Source organism: Leuresthes tenuis, unplaced genomic scaffold (genome assembly GCF_036924035.1).
Source record: "Leuresthes tenuis unplaced genomic scaffold, fLeuTen1.0.hap1 SCAF_3, whole genome shotgun sequence".
Classification (NCBI taxonomy): domain Eukaryota; kingdom Metazoa; phylum Chordata; class Actinopteri; order Atheriniformes; family Atherinopsidae; genus Leuresthes; species Leuresthes tenuis.
In genome coordinates, this window is record NW_027325357.1 from 13,208,276 (window position 1) to 13,228,534 (window position 20,259).

Genomic DNA, 20,259 nt, shown 5'->3' on the forward strand with positions numbered 1-20,259 from the left:
CAAAATAAACAATCTGTGATTTAAAATCTGAAACAGCTAAATAACAGTGATCGGTTTGTCCCTAACCTGTAACTGTGGCCACTTTGGACATACTTGAAATGTAAATATTGATTATTGTGGCTGCTGGAGCTGAAGAAGTGGGGTAGATAAAGTTGAACTGACATCAAAAGACTGTAACAGATAGAGCAGGGTTTTTATTATGTCATGTTTCACAGTTTTTGTAAATCGATAGACTTGTCAGAGTAGTGACAGCTCCATGTTGGCCAGCCTAATTAGATTATTATGTGAACACAGAATATCTACTGAGTTTATGAATATCATCATCATAAATCCTTACAAGTGTTAACAAGTAATAACAATAACCTTTATAGACCAGATATTACGTGAAATATTCTGTATGTGGGCTTGTGGTTTAGTTATCGCAGCCATTGATCACTGCTCACTCAGTCCTCTGCACTGGCCAGGAACCATCAAAGCATGGCAATTACCTCAGACAAGAAGAGGAAATAACCACCAATCTCAATTAAGGTGATAGAAATTTAAACATATATTACTGTTAACAAATTAAAGCTGCTAGAAAATGTAGTAGTTGTAATTTAACGAAAGAAAAAGTTGCCCAAAAGTAAACAGAGAGGGAAAAAATGTGGTGGACATCCACATAAGGAAAATGGAGAGAGCTTTTCTTCAGAAATTATTCTAATCTCCGGGATGTTATATCAGATTTGGGAAGACCACCATGAGAGTTTATTGTTTGCCGGCTAAAACCGGAATCAGCTGGTCAGATGCAGTGGAGAATTTTGAGTTCTCCCTACTGTTTATCATGTTATCACCAAGAAGAAACAGTAGTTTCAAAACTGCTTTCACATAAATGCAGTCCGGATTGTTGAAACTATTCCCACCATGGGACACCAAGGATGGTCATAGCTTTTAGAACTCTTTAGTGTCTTTTTTAGTCATCCTAGATTGAAGTAGATACTCTCCCAGAATGAATGGACCTTCTGTCATGTAACAATGCAGTGTCTGATCCGGACTATAAAATGAGTGGTGAATGATTCAACAAATGGGTGAAAACATCGGTATCCAGGCTGTGAGATCCCTGTTCACGATAGGAAATGGACCATGCTCCACATGAAAGTGGGCACGTGTTCAACAGAGTCAGTTAAAATTCTGATCACTATCAAGGTGCCCTGATGTAAAGAGTGTAGACATTTCCTATTACAGTTGTGGATCACCCTTGACAGCACAATGACAAGAATCGGAAGTTTTCAGTTCCAGATACAGCTGAAGACTCACTCACCTTCACAGTTAGTTTCCGACCAGGAATTTCACCCGTCCTGATACTGACATTTTCACCCAGTGTGACTGTAGCAAGAGCACCCTCTATTACAAAAAAGAAGACAGTCAGTAAAACACAGTCCACATAAAAAACTTTGCTGTATGTTAGACTTAAAATATCAAACAAAACACAGACAAAGGGGCCATCAATGAAACTCAGGGTAACCCAAGTCAGTGCTTTCCAATGACAGATAGTAAAATATAAATGTTAGTCCATGAAAGAATCCATTGTAATTTTACTCTAAACTCCCAAAATTGTGCAATAGCTATGTTTTTCTTTCTCAGTTCTAGGCTGCAATATAGCCTCTGTCAAGTTAATGATGTTTTCACTCCTTTCACGATAGAATGACGCCGATGCTTGCAACATAATGATGTTGATAGCTACTATTGTTAATAAGAGTAAAAATGTGCGAGGGGTTAATGGATGGCATTAAATCCCCAAATTTCAACTGGAAGTTTACTGATTCAGACTTTATTTTTGTGGGACTTTTCATACAGATTTAATCTGGCGTTAGTGTTTCACAGCGAACAAATTCAAAACGAGCAAAAACAATTAAAACAATGCATTCCACCCCAGCTTTAGTGCACTAAAGGATTGTATTCTCAATCAAACTCAGTATAAGGGGCTAAACATCAGAGAAAATACTGTGGAATATAAATCTAAAAAATATATCATGTTTGATAGTCATTGGTCACAGTTCGCATGTTAAGTCTGCTTTTGGTTGGACTAACACAGTATATATTCTTCTCTAGTGTCATGTAAAGATGCTTAGTATTATGATAAAATGAGTGTCAGTGCAGATGGATCGGTTTACAATCTAATTTTAACACGAGTTATCCTTATTTGCTTTCTGATTTCCAAGTAATAGTCAACATGTTCTGTAAACATGACCTTGATAAAATCCCCAGCCTTAACCATGTGATTGTCACCATGACAACACAACATTTTGTTGCTAAAGTTGAAAGATTATTTCAGATAACTACGAGACACAATTTTGTTTGAAAGGACATTTTGGGCATACAGTCAGACATTTCATCCACCTACAGTAGGACAAAATATTAGTCATCTGTTCAGCTTTTCAACAAGGCACTGATAGTATATTTGCTGCCAGCAGAGTGACAGACAGGCAGTGAGAGAAGCAAATGCCCTTATCACTGCCTACCATATGATGGGATTAGCCAGAGTGTTGTTTAACAAAGCATTAATGAACAGTTTTAATTGCCTTCATGGCATCCCTGCCAAGCTCTTGAACTACACACACATATACACCCTCGACACACACACAAGCTTGCACGTTTCCCTATTGAAGCACTGCATCATCTTTCATTTATTATGGACACCCTACCCCAAAAAGCTCACTTTAAACCTAACCCTTATGTACTGTTCAGGTCAAATTTGACATCATCGGTCAAAGCAGCTTAACTTCCAGATTTCTTTTCACTGGATAAACCAACTTGTTCAATTACAATTCAGCTTCTGTTCAGAACAATTTTTAATTCAATAAATTAAATTCATTAGCTGGGGGCTAAGAGGACAGGAAAGAGGGAACAACAAGCACCATAAGACCAACCCAGGGATACCTGCTGAGAAAGAGAAACAAAAGTTAATGACAACACTGGTGTCATATGTACATGAAGAGTGAAAGAGAGCAGAGTGAGGAAAGGTGCATCACAGGAGGTCTGACACTTTCTGCAATTATTTGGTTATTATTTTCTACTGAACTGCAGACATCAGCCCTGCCAAGCAGGACAGAGGAGGCCAATTGCAGCACTATCTTGAAAATTGGTGTGTGCACCTGGTTGTTGCACCTACATTAAACAGATCAGAGCCCGAGTGAAAAATGTCTTCGACTACTGCTGTGTCTTTTGTCTCAAACCTAAACCCAATTAAACACTATCCTAGAGCACCAGATGTTCATGTCTGTCAGTGTCCTTTTTGATTAGTGTAAAATGTCAAGCAACTGAAAACCAAAACGGTGGTGTATGGAGCAGGGAACTAGAACTGTGAACTGGGTTAGGGTCTTGGTTTCAGGCCAGGAAATGTGCATAAAAATTGTCAAAATACTTCAAAATTAGTCAATTGTAAAATTGTTAAATCAATTGTTAATTTCTATGATATAAACCTAGACATGAGAATAGCGTTAACGGCTATACAAGTCAAAACCCCACTGTTCTCAAATGTTTTTGCCATTTTTCTGCTTCAATAAAATATAAAGATACATGAATAGAAAATGGTGGCGTCACTGTTGGGTGGTACTCACAGAAAGAAGGTTTCTGGTTTTGGGGCCTTTGTGTGGAGTTTGTTTTTTCTCTGTGTGCTTGCATGTGCTCCAGTTTCATTCCACAGCTCAGATTCAGATGTATCAAGTTAACTGGTGAATCTAAGCTTACTTAAGACATGGGGGCGAACAGATGCCTGTCACTGTGTTAGCTCTGAGAAGGATTGGAAACCTTTTCAGGCTATTTACTACTTTGCACCTTTAAGCAGCTGAGATAGCCCCCAGCCCACAACTTTGATAAAAAAAAAATGGATAGATGATGTAAAATCAAATCCATATATTTTTCTGCTCACCAAACATCACATAGATATTGATAATCAAATTCTTAATGGATGATACGCTGTATTTACACTCTAAATTCTGTAGATTTTATCTTCAGCTGCAATGCTTTTGTTTTATGTAAAGCACTTTGAATTGTTTTGTACATGAAATGTGCTATACGAATAAATTTGACTTTGACTTTCAAATATCTGGTCAAAACACTTGTATATGTATATAAAATCAATGGTATGTTAGGGATAACTAATTCCAACACATGCCTGACCTAAACCCCAACCTAATATCAGTTCATGCCTGAGCCAGGACCCAAGTGCCTCGTAAAGACCAGGAATTGGTGCCAGTTCAGCAATATCAGTGTTTGCACTACAAAAGGTCTCAAAAAAGTAGAATAAATAACAACACACATCCATACACTTCAGAACACAGTGTTAGGATGTGTTTTTGTCCAATCTGTGGTTGTGTCCAAGTGGTATATTGTTTGTTTGCATCACTTGAGAGCAATTACAACATTACTGTTATGCTTCTTCATCGGTCATGTACAATGTTAGAGAGGATATGGGTTTGAAAACAATCTAACTTTAACCTCCAGTATGCTCTTCACACAATCCAAACAGAATTGTGATCAATAGACGTTTTTTTAAAGATCTTGTGGTGTTATATTACAGTGCAACTTCAATATAGCCACTGGACTTCATACTTCTGTGACTGGAAAATCATTATGATTACAGCAGATCAGAGCAAAACCTTTGCTGCTTCATTTCACTGGAGTTCTAAAGAAAAGAGTCCTGGTTGCTATGTTAAAACCAGTAAACATCTCTAAGCATTTTCTCCAAGCACATTCTTTTGATGTGGAGTTTCTGCTTCAAGATAATATTTTATGGGAAATCACAATTTTGACTTGTTATTGCAAGAAATTCTAGTTTCCCATTTTTAAACTGCTGTTACAAAAACAGTAATACTCGTATGAGAAGCAGTTCTTAATGGTATCTTCTAAAAGCTCAAGCAAAACATAGAGGAATGCAGCCACAGCGAAGTCCAGAGTTTATAGAGACGATATGTGACAGAGGAATTATGATGTGAGTACTTCATGGCATTAGTAACCAGTCAGTGGCAATTGTATTTTGCGATGGCCAGTGGCCATTACATTTTGTGGTGCATGTAATAACTACTTGGGATGTTCAACACATGATATGTGATGACATTGTGCCTATAGCAGCGTACCAACTGGCCATGGTCCAGCTATAGATGAAGGAAATGTAAGTAATGGAGATGGAATTGTCAGTCAAGTATTTTTCAATAAAATTGGCGTGTGGTCTGAACTCTCAGGTTATTTACTGCACACTCTGTCATATCATAATAATGTGTTCTTAGGGGTTTTAAGTACTGCAGTATTATACACTGTACACTACATTGTGCATACAGCCCATTGTCAGTAATAACTAATATTCAAATCTTTGCGATTCGGAGCATTTTGCATTACTCAATAAAGTGTTTTTGAATGTTTTTGTCGATGCAAATTTATTACCATCATTACATACATCCATCTACTACAATTTATTGCAACATAGGCATTTGAAACGTAACTTTACCCAAACAGTTACCTGAAACACCTTGACGACCTTCTTTTGGTGTGGAGCCAACAACTTTACTTTGAAGCACTGATAAATGACTGGGAACCCTACTGTTATGACCATTTTGTAATGATGAGGTCCTCACATTTTCCTTTAGAATTCACAAAAATAACTCAGGACTCACAGTTCAATCAATGACGATACTGCACAGCCCGAAAAGACAAAGTGTGTCTCTGAAGTTACTTCAGGCGGACATTTAAGTTTGAGATTTTATTTGATATGTTCTCATTTACATGAAATAAAAACTGGGAATGAAAGAATCCATGCAAAGATAATTTACATGTACTGTGGTGCTTAAATTGCAACAACATTGTATACAGTAGAAATGTGTATCAGCACTGAGAGACTTTAATAAATATTTGTTTGTCAAACCTTCTCTATGTTTTGCTGATGAACAGGGACACGGAGGTGGGCTTCCAGCTGGAAATCACTGATGTCTACTAATGGAAACCGACTGAGAACCCCAGCAGAGAGAGTGATTGCCAATCCGGAGCCTCAAACAAAAAAAGAAAAACCCATCCGATCTCTTGGAGTCAGGCTTTTTTTATTGCTATGTTTATCACTAAATATACTGGGAGCGCGAGAGTTGCAGTGCATCTACAAGCTCAGAGGCATATTATTTCTTTGTGACATTCTATGAAACACTGAAGCAAAGTGGGATAAGAAATATATATTCCACCTGTGAATTTGTTACAGTGAGTAATGTGCACGATATGATCATCATATCTCTTTCTTTTTCAAACTTTTTTTTTTTCAATTGAATGGTACTTTGACAGGACTCCTAGTGAAAGACATGTTTTGTTAAAACCTCATGGTGAGCTGAAAGGTCTTGACTGACTCTGAAAAAAGCCTTCCAGTCTTATTGAGGACGACGTAATTAGTGTTCCATTTGCTGTAAAGAGCCATCATCTCATCAACACAGTGCTCTCTAACTAAGACAGGCTGTTAATGTGCTTGCGTCTCTCAAGAAACGTCACATACTTGACATAATTCTGTGCTTCCAATACATATCGTGACTAAAGTTTGAATGTTCAGAGTTCAAGGCTGACTTGTGTATTTAAATGTGTTTATCCAGCAAATGTGTTTATCCAGTCACAATCTTTGTGAGACCACTAAAATCAAGTTCTCGCTAAATTCTATCAAATCTGAAGCAACTCAAATCTTAAAAATTCCATATTTATTTGAGAGACCGCTATCAATAGTGAATTTCACACTAAATCCCCTTTGCCTCAGAGAGTTATTTGTTTTATCAGTTTTTTCAACCAGATAACGTCCACTGCTTTAATTCCGTTATTGGGTGCATAGCCTGATTTTGAGATGCATAAGATTGCATTAGATTTCAGTAAGACAAGCATGTTTAAATGCAATTTAAAAGTTCTGCTTTGGTCACACTATCAAAACTTTTAGTATTCTTTCCTTTTCTATAATTAAGTAAATGTGCTAATATGATCTGATGGTGTTACACTAACATCTTTTTCTTTTTTCTTTCTTTGCAAAAGTAATGCACAGCTTTGGGCAGCCACCAAGTATAGATGATGCAGAGCAACACGGACATCCTTCAGTTTAGAAAATACTGACTGAATGAATAACTGTCTGATCCAAAAGTGATGCAATGTAAAAATCATCATATTTGCTTGAACTGCTTTGAAATGTTTGAGGTTTGAGCTGTTTCATATGGCAAAAATGTGCCCTTCCGCTCTACAAGAGTAGCTTGTGGCTAAGGTCTCCCATCAGAATTCCTCCCTGATTATTGAAATCAATAGCACTCTGCTAGAGATTGCTGTCTATTACAGGTTAGACACTGACTACTCACTACTCAAACAAAAACATATGAATATCCTTTTAGGCTTAATGCACCAATAGTGTTAACAATCTTTGCCATCTTATGAATGATTTTACATAAAACAACAAATGTTGACCTTTTAGGTGCAGATGAAAAGCTAAGGGTTCAAAAAAGGCGATCTTTATCTTCTGATCACCTTAGATCTTTTCAGTCTGGACAAAAGAGGAAAACATAACAACCTAAAACGCCACTGTAAAAGTCACAATGTAATAGTACACAGTGCTTCGCAATGTTTGGCTGCCCAGTTGTTTCTGAATATGGGCTGAAAGTCATGATACTATAATCCTTGGAGCAATCTCCAAGTTCATGTTTCTGGTTCAAACTGATCCACCCTATTTTATTTCTCCAGTTTACTAAAATGTCTGTTTGAAACACAGTGTAAATATTACCCCAAATGTCTTCTACAGTGTGGTGATTCAACAGAACAGCGTCCAACCAACAATACTCTCAAACCTCTCTCCCTCTTTAACTATTTCTTAATGCTGCTTATGCAGAGAGGAAGAAATCTGATGTCATGCCTGCCTGCCCTCGGCTGTCAATTCCTCCAACACACACAAACCCACATACATACACACACAAACATTATTTACAGTATAATTACTTCCATGACAGTTCAGAAGCAAGCCCATCACCAAGTATTATCAAACTACTGAGGCGTGTAACAGTCTATAACATAGCAAAAAACGTCTCTGAGTTCTACTACGAAGCCACAAACACCCATCAACTCACATAATCCAGAAGAAGAACTGCCTTCTCTCATCTTCTGGCTTCTTTTCTCTTGTAAATGAACTTAAAAATCTGAATTTCCAAACAAACCACTTGAAGCAATCAGAATGTTTTATTCTTCCCATTACAATTTAGACTCAGAGCTGTGTGCAGAGTTTTGCAGGAAATATGCAGCATGGGATCTTTCTATGGGTTTCTAAAGGCTATTCTTACCACATAAATCCTGTGTAGATGACTGAGTGATCACAAAGATCACTGAGCCATATATATACTCACAGAACTGTCATCGTGCTGTGCTCGTAAGTTAAGCCACCCGAGCTGAACATGAATTTGCCTTTGGTTCATGTTTTTGTGCCTCTCTAAATGGCATGCTGAGAAAAACTAGATGTAATTAGGTGGATGTTTGAGAGACTGTTGGATATTAACATGGGCTGCACTACTCAACGTGGTGTCAAACGCCAGGCGCACATCTCGTGCAGACACTTTGTGTTTGCACACAGATGTTTTTTAAGGACCTCCTCTTCGTAAGGAAACTGTGACAAAAGCTATGATTGTGGTTTTAATACACATTACACATTATGAAGGTGATATAGTTTGAAAAGAACTCTTTGAATTTCTTTTCTTTGAATTTTTTTGTCCTGTTATTTTTCAGCTTTGGAAAAGCTTTATGATAAAACTATAGAAAGCAGGGATCTGCACATTCACAAGCTTAAAAAACACCAAATAACCAAATATCTAAATAAAACTTTCTTTTTTGTTGTTGTTGTTTAATCGCATGAATACACAAAAACAAAGCATATTTCCTAGGTTATTTTTACCGTTACAAAGGATTTTCAAGTCAAGAAAAGCTAAGATATTAACTCATTATTAGGTCAAAACTTTCATGTCTCCAATTGACCATTTTTACTTATTGAGACACTTTCATGAATTCACCCATTGTTTCGCTTTGTTATGACATGTTAAATATGTCCACCTTTAAAGATTTGCAAGTTTTTGTCCATGTCTTCCGTCAGTTTAATTTTGAATTTGCATCAAGATGGTGAATTTGGCAATGTTGCCTATCCCAGCAGCTATTTGGAAGAGAAGCCAGGGGGGTGCACCGAGAACAGATCGCCATCCATCACAGGGCCGACACAGAGACAAACCAGACAAAAAAACACACATGCTTTCGCTCACCCCTAGGTCCAATTTAGAACCACTAATGAACCTAACATGCATGTTTTTGAATAAAAGGCTCCTGCCCAGACTGAAATTGGGATAAATCTTGCCCCCCAAACCCCCAAAAACATGATTTAACCTACCTAATTTTTTTGTGCCTAATATTTACCAAATCAAAGAGTTTTCACATCTTAGAATGGATTGATGTTACAACAATTGTTTGTAATGGCTATGGAAAGCAGTCTGAGCCCCAAAGCACATTCAAAGGCAATGTCTTTTCCTGTAATTTTGGGTACTTTTATACGGTATTCTACACATGGCACAGAAAAACAATGAAGGCAACACTAATATGTTTAACAAATTGCAATCTAGGAAAAAATATGTTTAAGTCATTCATGCCAAGGCACTTATTGGTTGACGGAGACTGTACAGTGTGTCTGATAAAATGAAGTCCACACTGTACTACATATTCTTTATCCTCTTTTACATTTTTCCATGTAGTATTTCCATGTAGTAAAATCTAAACTGAATAAAAGTCCAACTGTGACTAAAAACTAAGAGGAGCACAAACAGAAGTAAACAGGAGATGCTTCGAAGAAAAATGTCAGAGACTGATTACAGATTAAGCGTGCCGCATCCAGCTCTCTAACTCTTCTTTTTGTCTCTTTTCTTATGGTAAATTCTTTCCTTTTCTCCTCTTGGAAAAAGTAGTGGGAAATGGCGAGTAAGGCTGGAGTGCTGAGAGCTGGAGTGGACTGTTAATGCCGCTCAATGAATTAAGAGTCGGTTCTGCTGGTTTACCATTTGAATGACTGGGAGGCTTGGGAAGGTGGTGAGCCCTGGACACAAAGAGAATCTTCACAGCTTAAATTCAATTTGGTTCACATCTACATGTCTAAATATTTGCTTCTAGGAACACAACATGCTGTGCAAAGGTTGACCTTATACTGTACAACAGCACACAAATTATGTCATTAGGATTTGATTTTACATTTATAATTCAATGACCAGGAAGTCTGATAATTCTCATTTTCACCCAAATCTTTTTAAAAGAGGTCAAATGCACAAAAAATGTGAACAAATAACATACTTTACTCCTTTTCTATATTAAATCATCTCACTCTGAACCATAATATGGTTACCAGGTTTAAAAATGAAAACGAAATTAAACAAAAAACTCACCACTGTTTCAACAAATACACGTATAGGAATCTGCGTCCACAGTCTGTCACAGGGAAAAATCAAGTGTACAGTCTGATCGGTTTACAATGATTAACCTACAATTAACCTACAATTAGGTTTATATGATTACACAACAAGTTTTAATTGTCTGTATATATATATATATAAATATACCATATGAAAAAAGGACGCTCGTGACTCCAAGCACTTCATGACCACTTTTATGACAAACAATGTAAAGAACGCAAGGATAATTGGATCATCTTTTCTTTTTTTATTGTGTTGTTCCAGTATTGTCTGAAGGAAATCTAACTGGACTTGGAAACAACCTCTTTTATCAGTTGGTGGAGCTCTCTTTGCACATGGCAACAGATTGAATGAACACAGTATTTAAGTTTTCTTAATCTACTGTGAAGAAGAGCTATGACCACATATTTATTCGCTCCATTTTGCCTCATATTGTAAATAAAAGACAGATTGATAAAGCACATTGGACTCAATGTCCAAACTTTCTGAATGTGACCATTTTTGTCACATAATGAACTGAAAAACACATACCAATATACAAACTTGAAGTGCAAAGGCCATAAGTTGATGAGACACAATAAAACCTCACAATTCCAACACGAACACTATGGTTGTCATGCTAGTAACACCCTGCATTTAAATCTATGGAAACAAGAAAAAAGTGTCTGTGATATCCCTTGTTAACCCTGGATATTAAGAATAATTCACACAGCTCAGACAACCCAAATCTCTGTATATCACCTGATCCCACAGCCAGCCCAAATCAGCCGATCGATCAGCTGATACCTCATTGATGGGCAAATCTCATGCACAGCACCCTATCTAAGCCTTCCTGCCTTTGCGGTCCCCTCTCTATTTTGCCATTTTGCAACTCTCATTCACCCCAGCTCCTCCTTTTGCTACTCTGTCTGACTTAATCAATGTCATGGCTGTTGTCATTGATGCTGCTGTACTATGGGGGTCTTTGCTGCAGCTCTCCCTGCCTCAGGCATTCCCTTCCTTCATGTGGAAGGATGTCCCATGACAGAGCCATACTGCCAGATATAAAGTATGATACATCTCTGCTATAGTTGTGTTTGGGACTATCTTAAAGTAGACATGACTTAAGTATATGTTTTCATGTGCACAACTTGAGTCTACTGAGACTTTTCATTTGTTTATTTTCACTAGATATATTGATAAACCATAACATTAAAACCACTGACAGGTGGGATGAATAAAATAGGTCACAGATTAGCAATGCAATGTTCTGCTTGGAAAACCTAGGTTCCTGTATTAATGTGGATTTAACCTTGTCATCCATGGAGGACTCTTTGAACAGGACAGATTCAAGGAGGTTACCATTACCCACAAGGGTTCCACTGTCAATGTACTTGTTCTAGCCAAATAGAGAGGCACTGTCATGAAGAAAGGCCAAAGTTTTAATGTTGTGACACAAAGGTTAATGTGCACTCAAATGAACTAATGATGAAATTGGTTCCTCCTTTAAGATTAAGCCTCTTCAAGAAATGTTTAAATCATAAATCACAAAAACATAAATTAAGACATGAAAGCTTCAAATAGCATAGAATTGTTTGCAACTCCTAATGGCAAAATTAATCATTCAGGGCCGCTGCATGTGTCACATACAAGAACAACACGTTCTTTTCATTTCCATATGGCATGAAATTCCCCTCTCCCACCAATCTCGCTTCCTGTTCTGTAGCAGGAATATCTCCAGGCAGCCTTGCAAAACAATGTCCCACAATTACCCCCCTGCAAAAAGCGCAGTGGCACTGACAAATGTAGTTTTTACTGAGCAGGAAAAACTATGTTCTCACATCAGAGTTAAATACCTCCTATTTATCTCAGCCAAGACAAGAGAGAGAAAAGAGCAAACGGATAAAGGAAGGCAGGGGAAAAGAAAGTGAGTGATCAGGACAGGCAGGGAGAGGAGGATGTAAGCCGCTGGCTATGGAGACATTGCGAGACGTTCCATGACAACCGAGCAGGAGGATTGTGAACCATTTCGTCCTATGTTCCTATTAGGAAAGTCACATGCCACAAGTGAGGAATTGCACACTGAGAAGGTGCAGCTGTGTAATGATCTGTTGCTTATTTCTCATGCTTAGATGTGTGGCGAGGGCCATTTTTTGCAATTCAACTTAACTGAAACTGATGTAACTCAGAAACAATGAAAATCTTTTTTCCCTTATTTTATATGAGTCACTGAGGTCTTGGATAAAAGCTGAATAAAACACAAAACAGCTAAATTGTTGTTCCCCCTGAAATATTGTAGCATCTAACTTGAGTAGTTTGGAGCCATCAAGACACAAGAATCGATCAATCGAAATAAAAAAAATCCCATCATATGGGTAATAAGATAACACCTACTTGTGACACACAGTAAATGCATGTAACGGAAAGTCCAGTTGAAAAAATATACACAGTGTTTGAAAAATGGAAAGACATTTCCATTCACGTCATAAATTTGGCCAATACAAGAATTTTTTGTTGGGAGACCTCAGTATCACAAATCAGTGCCGAGGAAAGTCTTTTACATCAGTTTTCATGGTGGTAAGATGCAAACTGAGTACTTCTGTGCTGGTATACAACAATCTCATACACAGCATCTGTTGTGTTATATTTTAAACCAAACCAAATAATCTTTTCCCAGAACATAACCAAGTATGGGCAAGTACATAATACTTTTATGCCTATACCTACAGTAACAGAGGCTAAATTTGAATAAAAATGGAGCTACAAGCCAAATGCACAAGCCATAGCTAACACAGGTTAGTGACTGTGGCTTTGGCAGGTTGTTTTCATTAAGTCTCTGGGGATTCTTGTGAATCACATTAAAGGCACAAGGAACAGACAGATGTTCGTTTTTTTTAAAGAATATACTGTTAGCTTCAGGGTGTGTAACAATGTATTTGTGCTACAAAAGTTTCTAATGTTAACTTTATGATCCCACCATCGAGCCATTATTGGCTGATATAGTCAAATGTTTGATTTTCCATTTTAATTTGTGCAAAAACAACATTTAAATAATCATTGGTGTGTTCAACATTTTGATTTGATGCGACTAGTGGTGAGCTTCGACCGCTGTTTTTCAATCAACACAGGTTTGTTTGTTTTACCTACACTGTGCGGTGCCATGCTGTGATGACATGTATTTCAACTGCAGCCTGACAGCGGGGGACCACCCCACTTTAGAAGCAGGGCTAACCACTATCAGTCTGTGACCATTTTCTCTCCTCTTCCTGTATACTTTCACAGTTTTTCATGTTACCTGGAAGTAAGCTGTTATACTGTAAAGTTTATATGAAGTACCATGTGCTAAGATTGATTTAGCAGAGCAGAGATTTAGCAGATGGATTTAAATACGAACTACCAAATTTATCTGCTATTTATCTGCTCGCAAGTTTTAAATATTATAGCTTACAAGAAATAATATGCTGAAAGTACTGCAGGTGGCAGGCACTTATATGTGGGGTTTGTGACAATCACATCTCCAACAGGTCACACAGTGACTCAGGACAGGTCAACTGCTTGTAGCGACTCTCAATTTGGCTCCATATAGCTAATCTTCCAAAACTGGGAAGCTTTATGAACCACCCCTGAATGGCCACTGGCTCAACAATGATTGTTTTCATGGTTTGACTGTAAACATTACATAGACTCCATAGACACATTTTTTTTCCTATTGTGGTCATGTAATACCTACAGAGATAATTAAAATCTAATATAAATCTACTTTTTTATCTTCCTCTAGTGTGTCCTTTCACTATTTCTTTCTTTCTTTCTGGATTTAGATCTAAATACAGTAAATATCATAGTTTCTTTCTCATTTTTTCCTCTCATATTGAGTGTTGTTCAGAATACTGTCCCTTGGTGCAATAAAGCTTGGGTGAGACTGAGTTGTTTTTGATGTGCTGTTCTTAATACTTGTTTTTGTTTTTTTAATGATTTTTGCATTTGCATTGTGTAAAGTTTCATCAAGAGTTGGAAGTGTGCTACAAAAATAAGCAACTAAAAATCATTTTAAAAAAGAAGAGAGAGAGATGATGTGGTTAAAACCATGAACTATGCTGTGTAGTTCTTATTTTTCTTCAGTGAGTCACATCTAAAACATCATTCTCCAAGATTAACCTCACAACGATTCTTGAATTGTCTAACATATTGCATCATACTAAAAAAAAATGTAAAAAAAGAAAGAAAAGAAAAGAAGATGATATCAAATTGAATGTCAGACTTTAAGGCATGACTTGATTTTCAGGAGCAACCAATTTCACAGTGTAACCATGACAGGACTGTCTATCTGACTCTGTGGCCTTTCATTTATGAAGGTTATCCAAAAGAGATGAGCTCCTTGCTGTTACAGCTTATGCTCGTGTCTTTCGGTCACTCTTCAGAAATCAGAGGTCTTTTCTGTTGTCTTCCTCTCATTTTTGAAGCTAAGATGTGTGGTGCCAGTATGTTACCAGGGATGGCTGAAGATTCAAGGTCATTCTGACCTCTAAGTAAGGAGATTCAGGAGAAGATACTCAGACCTCATATTTATCTCAGCAATGCGCAGTGTCTGAGTGGGTTGTGTTTGTTTCTTACCAGTAATTCCAGTAATTTTGCAGTTTGGTACATCGTCAGCGAGCAAGTACTTTGTATTACTTTCTTTGTTTTTGTTGTTTGATGTTTCAGTGCTGCTACAACCACAAACCCAAAGCTATAGTATGTACCAAAAATTTACAGTTGATTCCTTGAAAAACAGATTTTTGGAGAATGTTAAGACTTCTGCCTTCTAATGCTTTCACTGTGTCACAGTGAGTATGGCTCTATGTGCTCTCTGTGAGCTGAGGCATAACGAAATAAGAGCTGAGGCAGTGGGTATTTCAAAAAGTAAGCTTTGGTAGTATTCAGTCATTAGCATTTATGGCATTTCATAGTGCAGTGGGCACCAGGGGGGAGAAGGAATTAATCTGTGATCCCTTTCATAAAGTTAGTGAATGCCTTAAGTGGCGCTAAGAGAAAAGCACAGTCCATCCCAGCTGGAAACTGATGATCCATGATGCTATTATGCTATACTTGTTTAAGTCACTATGTCTCTTTCTTTTTTCCCATGCAAGGCAAGGGAAAACCTGAGGCAAGTTGAGAAGTTGCCACAGTTATGATCAGAAAACTCTACAGAGAGATTTTCATGGCTAAAAGTTCTTCGTTTTTTTTTCACTATGTAATGTTCAAGGCTCACTTCTACACAGTGGCGTTTTGTGTTTAAGTATTGTGATTATCACAGAATTTGTAATGCTTCTGTATTTGTGATGCTATAAAGATACTAAAGAAGAAAAAATAAAGATAGGCATCTGCCTCACTCTGTGTGTGTAGGTGTGTGTGCACAAGCCACAAAATAGAAAACAGTCACCAAAGAAATATAATTGTATTTATGCTGATGGACATGAACGCCTACTTATTTTTTCTTGATACCCAGCTTGACTTTGACATCATAAAGCATTGCATTAGTTCAAGTATATTAGCAGGACTACGGCTGCTACTTGTGTTAGTTGTATGAATGGCTAGCGTGAGATATCCTGGTTATAGTTCCTGGTTGAAGGTACCTGGACTGAAATCACTACCTCTCCAGTCTCCACATCTTTTCAGGCGTTTCCACATATTCCTTCAAAGTTATATTTATATCAACACTTCCTTCATCTATTAATTCTATTTTAGTCTTTTAATTATTTCTCCTCTTCTCTCAGAAGGCTCCTTCTAAGGAAGAATATGACAAACTCACAGCCAAGTGTATCATAATGGTTTTAATGTGTATTTGGTATCTCAGTTTGATCCCCTAAAAAGAGACCCACTGAATTCAGAAAATACCCCAAGGTTAGCAAACTTTTCTAAGTTGAAGCTTAGAGATGTCGAATAACAGCTTCCATAACATGACACTGTTAGTTTTAGTCTCCATCATAGAAATACTCAGAGACAAAGTACTTCCGATCACCAACAATGCACTGCGGGATAACAGATTTGATGTGGGGTTAAAGCGATGTGTAAAGTCTACTACAACAATAGTTGCCGGTACACTTTACTAATCCACAGAACACTATTTGAGTCCACGATTTCTTTTACATCAAAGGGTTTCTAAAGGCTGCAAAGCCCCCGGATCTGTTTGAAATTTAATCTTGGACTTGAATGTAATTTTTTTTGTCATCAGGTGACAAAAATGATGTTACACAATGGAATTAACACATTTTGAATGTCATCTTAAATGCACGGCTGTGTTTAGACAGAAATGTATCAAAGGCCTTTTTCTCTAAACTGAATTTGATCTCACTGGAAGAGGATTCAGTTCAAAGCTTTTTACATGTAAGCAGCCCACATCAGTAACCTCCTGTCTGTGCTACTCAGTAGTTTTGGTCCCCATGGGGTGAACAGTGCTGGATGATTGTAAAATTTTCTATTATCGTAACATAATATCAAAACTGACAATTACATTTTTCCAATATATAACTGAAAGACATGGTGATGAAATTAAATTCAATTAAACTTACGCAATGCCTGAAGCGTAGCAGGTCACAAAGCAGCAGTGTGCATTTTAATGATCTCATGCTGCATTTCTCTCATTACTCTGCTTGTATTCAGGCTACCGTATCTTCAAGGTTCACAGGACCTTTTGTGCAAGAAATACTGCTATCGGGACCAATGTCTTTGAAACTGAACAAAATGTTGTCTGGCTAAGCAAAATAATGTTTGCTCAAAATAAATGTACACAGTTGAGGGCTTGTTGACATCACCTCAGCTAATCGGGGTAGATATTAATTTCACACTGTATGTTCTGAGCCTCAGCTATGAAAGACCAATTTCTCTATATCTGTGAAGTGGGGAGGTGCATCATGGGAGGTCGCCCTGAAGTCGAGGCCTATAGTATCATAACTAAGGGATTCACTGAACTCAGGGTTTGACTGAATTGATAAGATCTTACCTAAACTGCTTAATTCATAAACACCAAAACACCACCACAACATGTAACGTCACAAGAAGGTAATGTCTAAAGCCATAAAAGAGAGAAGAAACAAAAATGACAAAATCGCACTGGAAACACCGCGCTCAGAAAATATAAAAATTCAAGACACTTGAAAATTAAACGAAATGGCCATATTTGTACAAATATGTCAGAAGCTGCTCATTGTTTCAGTAAATTCCCCCAAATGAAGATTAAATTCTCTAACTCTAAGAAAATCTCTAACTCTAAGAAAGAATTAAAGGCTTTCAAAACATTTTGTCACTCGAACTATACCGGTAAACCTCTTTAGTTTTACCTACAAGTGAAACTAAAAGTCAAAAACATTTCCCTGTGCTGCTTATATGTTTATCTACAACAATGATGTGAGAAGCACCGTACATAATGTATTTTGCCAATATTTAAGGTAAAAGACTGATGAAAAAAATAAAAAGTTATAATACTTGGGTTGTCGGGTTGCAAGAAGAGAAGGTTAAGGATGGAGGGTGTGAATACTGTCATGATTCAGTCTCTCCCTCACATGAATGGTGCTTATCAGAGGCTTATCAGAGAGAGCTAAGCTAATAATGACTGTCTATTTGTGCGTGCCATAGACTTAAAACTGATGGAACTACAGTAGCAAGTTAGCATTTCATGTGCCTGCACTTGAGAAGGTTTTGTTTGAATGTTGAGTCCCAGTTATAGACCAGCTCCAATTCCAAATCTCTCTTCAGTCTTTGTCCATTACCTCGGCAGAAAGGTCAATGCTACATAACACTCAACTTGCACAAACCGATCCCCTACCAGGTCTGAGCTAAATCATCTGTGCTCATTCAGCCCAAAAGATCCAGCAATGTCGGTCATTATTTGCATGCACACATTCCGATTAACATGATGTATTATAATGTACCTCACAGTTATACAACTGGATTAACTTACACTGCCTTAATATTTCTGAATTTACCACAATATGTCTGTCCTGAAATGTATTTCTATGTGGAGTTTTGCTGGAACTGATTCAGTCTCCAGCGGACCACAGGAGAGAGTAGCGTGACTGCCTCTGAGTCATAGAGAGCGAGTGGAGAATATGACCTCAAGTCTCCCCTCCATCCATCCTTCACCGTCCATCCATCCATGCTTAACGGGATACTCTAACCTGGCTGTTTAACACTCATTAATGTCAAAGCTCCCCTCAGCTGGAAGCCTGGCTTTGGAGGCTTTTGGTAATTTCTGAGGCATTATTGGCATAATGCCGTAATGGCATTTTGTTGATCTGAGACACATGTAAAACATTTACACGTGAATTGTTGTGATTTGAAGTTTATGATACTTTTAGGCATACTTCATTTTATTTTGTTGTGAAACGAGACAGCCAAAATGCCTTTCTACCTACAGACATTATATACAATCATTCAACTGCTGCATTTTACTTGTTTGATTATGTTGCTTCCCTGACAAATGAGAAGCTTGATCAAAATTTTGGGTGAAAGAGACACAGAACAAGAAGACAAAAATTCACACTTATCTGAGTTCCTTTTTAGTGTAACTGTTACTTTTGGTTAGAACAGTGATCCCCACTGACAGGTATTCTGCACACGTAGATGTGGACTGTTGGAAAGGGACGGGATTCTGGCATGGAGGCTTTTCTGGTTTCTGTTTATAGTTATTATATATTCAGTATGGTAATAACCAGTTTATTCTGAGTGGATTCTTTCAAGTTAACCTTATGGACAATAAAAGGGGAAGATCACATTTGCTGAAAAATAATCTCAGCACATACAGTCTTAGTTAGTGACAGTAATTTAATTTGCATTTAAATACCACACAGAGAAGTGAGTCTTGGCTATGGCAGAAGCCATGAAACGTTGATCATTGTTATCAAAGGTGAAGTAAGCAGATGATAGATGACAGGTTCCCAGACTGCAAAAATTTTAACCAGGTTATTTTTTTAAACACAAACTAAATTAATTTTTTTAACTTGTGAGATCATTGTTTTTGTTTCTTTACATCTGAATAACCTCAAAACAAACTTTCCCATATTGTTCCATAGTAAATTACTCTTTATAATGGTCATTGATACAGGTGCTGATTCTTTTTTAAAGTTGATATGGTTTACATTTTGGAGGCAATGTGAAAATACCTTTTTTTTAGAATAGTTTGTGTGTGTTTACATGATTTATTAGAACAACTAAATTGAACCTACCATCTGTGATGTTACTGTAGTTTTTTCACATATGAGACAAAATATCTGTCTTTAGAAAAGTCACTACAAAGCACCAAAGAAAAACATATTCCATGCTGTGAAAACAACCAGTCAGGAGGCATCTATTTAACTATTATGTCTGCAGGGATGGAAAGAGAATCGTTCTAAATGTATTGTTCATTTACATGTGCGCTAATAAAAGTACAGTTATACAAAAGACATTATTAAACATATGTAATTTCAAAAGTATATGCTATGTTACTATATTTTCAAAATGCCTGAGACTTGTTTTTACTCTTGAAAGAGGGAAAGAATGCAATGTGAAAGGATACAATACTGTTAACATGATGGTTCAGATCATTTGTGACAGAGAATGATCTGAGAAATCATCCATATAAGAAAAAGGTGAGGCACATGAAAAAAAAATTATATGTATTAGTTCTCATTATCTGGACATCAAATAATATAATTTTGTCAAAGCCTGTGGCATCTCTGAAATATGCAGTTTGTTCTTTAGTGTTAGAAAGATCTGTCTATATATTAGATAACTAACTACTACTATATTAGATATTAAGATAAATATTAGATAACTCGGAAAAAACAGCAAACAGCATTCTGGA